Source organism: Myotis brandtii, unplaced genomic scaffold (assembly GCF_000412655.1).
Source record: "Myotis brandtii unplaced genomic scaffold, ASM41265v1 scaffold237, whole genome shotgun sequence".
Lineage (NCBI taxonomy): Eukaryota > Metazoa > Chordata > Mammalia > Chiroptera > Vespertilionidae > Myotis > Myotis brandtii.
In genome coordinates, this window is record NW_005358943.1 from 6,971,264 (window position 1) to 6,977,263 (window position 6,000).

General features: G+C 38.9%; 1 protein-coding gene across 6 annotated transcripts in view; it reads right to left on the reverse strand.

Annotated features, from left to right (window-relative positions):
• Positions 1-6,000, reverse strand: part of LOC102257404 (H/ACA ribonucleoprotein complex subunit 1-like) — a 39,268-nt gene that overhangs the window by 21,753 nt on the left and 11,515 nt on the right. The gene's annotated exons all lie outside the window — the stretch shown is intronic.

The window sequence follows — 6,000 nt, forward strand, 5'->3', positions numbered from 1 at the left end:
CTTGCTTCCACACCTCCTAGGCAAACACAAACATTTCTCTCTCTCTCTCTCTCTCTCTCTCTCTCTCTCTCACACACACACACACACACACACAGTGTAAAGCAGTAAACACTTCAATATCTTCTTCCAGACTGGAGAAGTTAGCATGAATAACTGGGTCACAGAGGCACTACAATGTTCCAGGTAGCTGGCAACACCCAAAAGGAATGGAAAAATTCTCATAGGAATGAGTGTAAGATTTTATACTTGAAGATGCCAACTGTCTCCATTCCAACACTGGAGTCAGGCAACAGTAAATTTAAAAAGTGTCCACAGTCAAATGTAAATATAAGCCTACAATCAAGGCTAATAAAACACACAGGGGGAAAAACAAACAAACAATTGTATTAAAGAGAGGCACCAAATAAAACATCAATTAAAAAAAAGTAAATGAACAATAAAAGGCATACATTATTGATATTAAAAAGAAAGCAAGGGAAGGTCAATAACTATAGGTGAGAAGCTAGTTGTGTCACTTTTGAAATTATTTAATCACTCCATCACTTAGTTTCTCATCTGTACAATATTCTTAATTATAGTTCTGCCCTCAAAATATTATAGTGACGATTAGATTTAAAGAGCTTAGGACTTTCGATGGAAGTCAAGTGACAGACTATTCAAGTTAATAAACAAGTTCACAAGGTAAAAAAAAAAATTACTAAAGAATTTAAAATTATGCCTGGCACATAGTAAGTACTATGTAAGTCTTAGCTATTTATACAGCAATGACTGATACAAAATGAAAGTTAAAACATGTTTACAAACCCTCAATGTAAGAGCTTTAAAAGAAAAACATAGCCCTAACTGGTTTGGCTCAGTGGATAGAGCATTGGCCTGCGGACTGAAAGGTCCCAGGTTCAATTCCAGTCAAGGGCATGTACCTTGGTTGTGGGCACATCCCCAGTAGGAGGTGTGCAGGAGGCAGCTGATCGATGTTTCTCTCTCATCAATGTTTCTAACTCTCTATCCTTCTCCCTTCCTCTCTGTAAAAAGTCAATAGAATATATTTAAAAAAAATAAATATTACTGAAGGACATAATGAAGATATAAACAAATGGAATGATAAACCATATTTAAGAAGAATAAATATTAAGTAAAGATAATAAAGTTTTCCTGAATTTGATAAAATCCTAAAGCCAAAATCATAACACAATTTTTCTGTGAAATTTATAAATTGATTCTAAATTGTATCTAATAGATTAAATAAGTAAGTGATCACTGATCCCATCAAAGACAACCATCCCAATTCAAGTAACTGAGGATTCTAGATGTAACTTGAAAACAGTACTTTTCAACACTTAACTGAACTAGCAAAAATCAAAGGACATGCTTAGAGATTTAACAAAATAAAGTAAGACCAAAATCCAGGGAAGGAATTAAGGGAATCTGCTCAACCAGGATAATCTTAAGCTTCTACTTTATAGCCCAGGCACAAAAACGAGCACTCACTCACGTCCACTAGTGAATAGTCATTAGTGAAGTTGGAGACTATTATGGAACCCTATACCCCTCCCCCTCCCCACACCACCACCATATACACATGCCTGGATACAAGAAGGCTATACCCTCATTGACAAGGTGAATTAAAAACACATTTTAAACTAAAAACCTCTCCTCAGAAAAGGGAAGAACAAATTTCAACCCTGGAAATAAGGGGAATGAGAGAAAATGATCTGAGAATTCATAACTATAAACCAACTTTTAAATATGTTTGCAACATTTAGTCCCAAAAATCTCATCCTGAGAATTTGTTTTAAAGTGATACCATCAGTTGTCTCTAAGAATTAAAAAAAGAAAACTTTAGTAAAATAAAGCATCTTGAACACAGATTCATCCCTAAGAATACCCATAGTTAAGTTGCTCAGATCTGGAAGTTATGGGGGAAATCACTCACTCACACACGCGCGCACGCACACACACACGCCTTTTGCATAGACACACACTCAGCATGCACACATTTGCACAAATTAGAAAACAGGTTGCCACAAGTGAAAAGCAGTAGAAATGAAAAGCAACCATCTGTTAATACTTAAATAGGCCATTTTTGTGTTTTCTTGGTTGTTGTTTTCTGCTTGTTTGGAAAGATGGAAATGGGATAGAAAACAGAAGCTAAAGTAGGGACACCCACGGTGGACCAGGAAATACATGTTAATCATTCACATATATATTGGGAACTCAAGTGCTCTTAAGACATCATTGTTGCTTACAAAGAGACCATAGTCTAGCTAAAGAAATAATGATATGCACATCAAAATAACTTACGTAAGTCAATGATACGAGTCCCAAAAGAGGTAGCATGAGCCACTGTGGCCTGAAAGGCTCAGAAGTAGATGGAACTTGAATTTACGTAGAAGTAATGGGGTTTTTGCATAACATCAGAGAAGTGGAGGGGTAGTTCAGGAAGCAGGAGGAATACACAAAGATGGAAAATTCCCAAGGAATATTGAGCAAATAGAGACAGGATATCGAATTTTCACCCAATGCTTCCACACACACACACACAAAAGAATGATAAGAAAATGCTTCTAAAGAAAGAAAATTGGAAGCACCCAGGAAATAGACCAGAAGAGAGTGGGATCACATGTAAATACAGTGCAATAAGGCAAATTAATTGATCAATTAACTACTGCCTATAAAAGAAGTGAGAATATAGCCATCAGCTAATTGTAAATACAAGCATCTATTATCTAATTGTGTAAATGAGAAATATGCTTAATTGGAAGTCAGGAGGATTTAAATTATTTTGGATTCAGTTTTTATATTTGCAAGCTGGGGAGGAGAGGGATCTATGGAGGAAGGCAGGTTAATGATCCTATTCATGCTCTCAGCACTACATTCAAACTTTACAAGCCAACACGGAGAAGAGGGTGCCCACAATGACAGCTAAAGTAACAGTAAGCCCTCTTTTACTGTCTCGGACTGAATCTCATTACCCAAAAAATCCACAAGGTGGCAACAACCGTGAAGTAAAAGTAAATTCTGAGTCGGATTCTCAGAAACAGACTTGTTCCATGACTAATGTTTACAGATTTCCCTTCCTGTGTTTTTATGATGTCACTGACTCTGGAGGAGCTGGGAGAACAAAGGCTGTACACACAGCGGGACGGCGTTGAGGGCTCCCACAGGAGAACCAACTATGATCTAGAACCCTTGCAATCCTCACCGTCATGCAAAGGAGACTTTTCCATCCTCATCCTCATTTTACAGAGGAAACTAGAAAGACAGCCTGGCCTGTGTGGCTCAGTGGTTGAGCGTCGGCCCAGGAACCAAGAGGTTCCCACTCAAGTCACATGCCGGGGTTGCAGTCTCCATCCCCAGTAGGGGGTATGCAGGAGGCAGCCGATCGATGATGTTTCTCTCTCATCAACGTTTCTATCTCTCTATCCCTCTTTCTTCCTTTCTCAATTAAAACAAAAGCATATTTGAAAAAAATAAACTAGGAAGACAGAAATCAAGTAAATTACCCAAGGTAACAGAGCCAGTAAGCGGTAGAGCCAGAATTCAAAACTTAGCGTCTCTGGTCAAGGCTCAAGGTCGTCTCACCACCCTTGCCGAGCTCTGAAGAAGACCCATTTGATTAACACAAGCGACCTTCCTTCCTAACCACCCTCCTCACTGAAATAGAAATGAGATGTTTGCTTTTTTCTTTATAACCGAAGAGCCACTTAAAAGATGGATTCATTTTTAGCATGGGACAATATACATAACTTCCCCAGACACTATTAAAGAGTGGTTTGATCACTAATAGCAATTTCAATTTTAAGGTTTATTTCAGGGTCGCTCATTTATTTTTGTTTCCTTCTGTTTTTTGTTGAATTTACTGGGGTGACATTGGTTAACAAAATTATACATCTGAAACATAAATACATATGTTTCAGATGCACAATTCTACAACATATTATCTGTTCACTGTATTATATGTTTAAGACCCCAAGTTCAGCATCAATGATTTCTGCCACTTAAATAAAGTAGGAACATTTCTTCATTGGTTGACATCTTAATCAAATAATAAAATTTCATTTCAAACTTGGTTAAAGGGGAAAAAAGGATGGCTTCTCAATGAGATGAAGGACCCAAAGATAAGAAGTTCTTTTAAGTGGTACAGAAAATTAGAATCGAGAGCCAGAAAACTATTAGGAATTATGGAAATTGTTCATTATAGGGCACAGCTATAGGGTTAAGCCTTGGACTGACCTGTTGGCAAAGTCACAAACAAGTCCCAGCTTAGAGGGCACAGTCCTCTTAGCATAATTAGGCTTGACCTTATGACACTCCCTAGATCTTATCTGGGAAGCTAATGGGCTGAGGGAGGTGCAGCAAGTGCTGCCAAAACAAGTGAAACTCACAAGAACAGTGTAACTATGGCAAACACTACCTTGTTTACCTCTGACTATAAAATGAAGGCTCAGCTTGCCTCTGGATCTCTCTCTGTGGCCTCAGCCTGGCACAGGAAGATCCACGGAGAATAAAGAGAGAACCTGGCTATGCTGATCATCTGAATGCTGTCTCCGTGTCCTTCATTCTTCGCTGGCTCCATCCACACTTTTGGGAACCCCTGGACTGCTGGGGCTGGACCCCGGCAGTTCATATTTATTCTCCCTTTGTCTCCATGTTCTCTATTCTATTTGATACAAAAGAATCTGTTTGATAGCATAATCTAGTCTATATTTTATTGTCAATGATACAGATGATAAAAATGCCTTTGGAGGGCATTTTATTCTCTCCTACTTTCTCTTCACGAAGAGATAAATACCTGTCACCTCCCCCAGTAAAATATTATCTATTTGTCAAGGTGTAATTCTAATATAATTTTCTTCATGATTCTGTGCCTTATTCACAAAGTTTTCTTAGTTTCCAAATCCCCACACTGCTCTAAGTCATTTTTTGGTGGTTGTTTTCATGCTCAATTTTCTATATTAAATACTACTTGTTTTCTCCTAACCCCCCACCCCCCCTAATTGTAATTTTTCTTGAGAGTTAACATGTGTTTACTCATTCTTTTGATGCCTGCTTTTAGTCAGACACTCTGCTGGTGCTGCAGAGATTGGTGAAGAAGACCAAGAAGCAGATTCTCAGAGGCTCACCGTCTAGTGATCTTGGGAGGTGCTTGGAGAAGCCAGGGAGGGCTTCATAGGGAAAGTCAAGTTTGAACGCAGTCTAGAAGGCATCATGAAAGCTCTCAAATGTATAGAAGGGGAAAGGGAATTCCAATCTGTAAAAATGCATGGAGACATGACAACCTGTGAATAAAAAGAGGGTTTCTAGAGGAGGCAATACATTTACTGAGAATGTCAGATCTGAGCCAGGAAGGCCCCCACTAGTCCCTTATCCAACCGTGCTAGTCATCACTCATCCATCAAGGTTCTCCTCCATGCTGAGCTCCGACAAGCTCTTACCCCAGAGTCCTTCTCACCAAGGCAGGCCAGGCAGCCATCACCAACCAACTGAAGTTTGCACAAATAGGAAATCTATTTGCCAAAAGTACCCTAACTGAAATGTATGAATTTCTATTTGGTAGCATTTCAGTCTAGTGGGGCAGATATAGTAGGAGGAGCTTTTAATATAAATAAATTAATTCTGACTGGTGACAGACAGCTTTCTGTCTACATGTCAGATGAAAGTAAAGAGATACTAGTGTTGCTGAAGGTGGACCAAGTGCTGGGAGAGAGGGAAAGTGATTAAAGGAGCAAGGAAAGCACATGCAGAGTCAAACTCTGGGAATTTTAAGCATGAAAATCAACCCTCCTGAGCTATTTGAGTGTCTACCTTTTGGTAGCTGTTCTAAAATTTTGTTTCATTATCCCCTTGATTCTGCTTGGGTACATTGTGCTTTGCTCCGGGAATTATGCTCCCCAAATAATAACAGTAACTTACATCTTTACTGTCACAATGTTCACATACAATACTGTATTATGTGAAGCTCTTTACTGCCTCCTGCAGGCAGCAGGTCTTCACAATCCC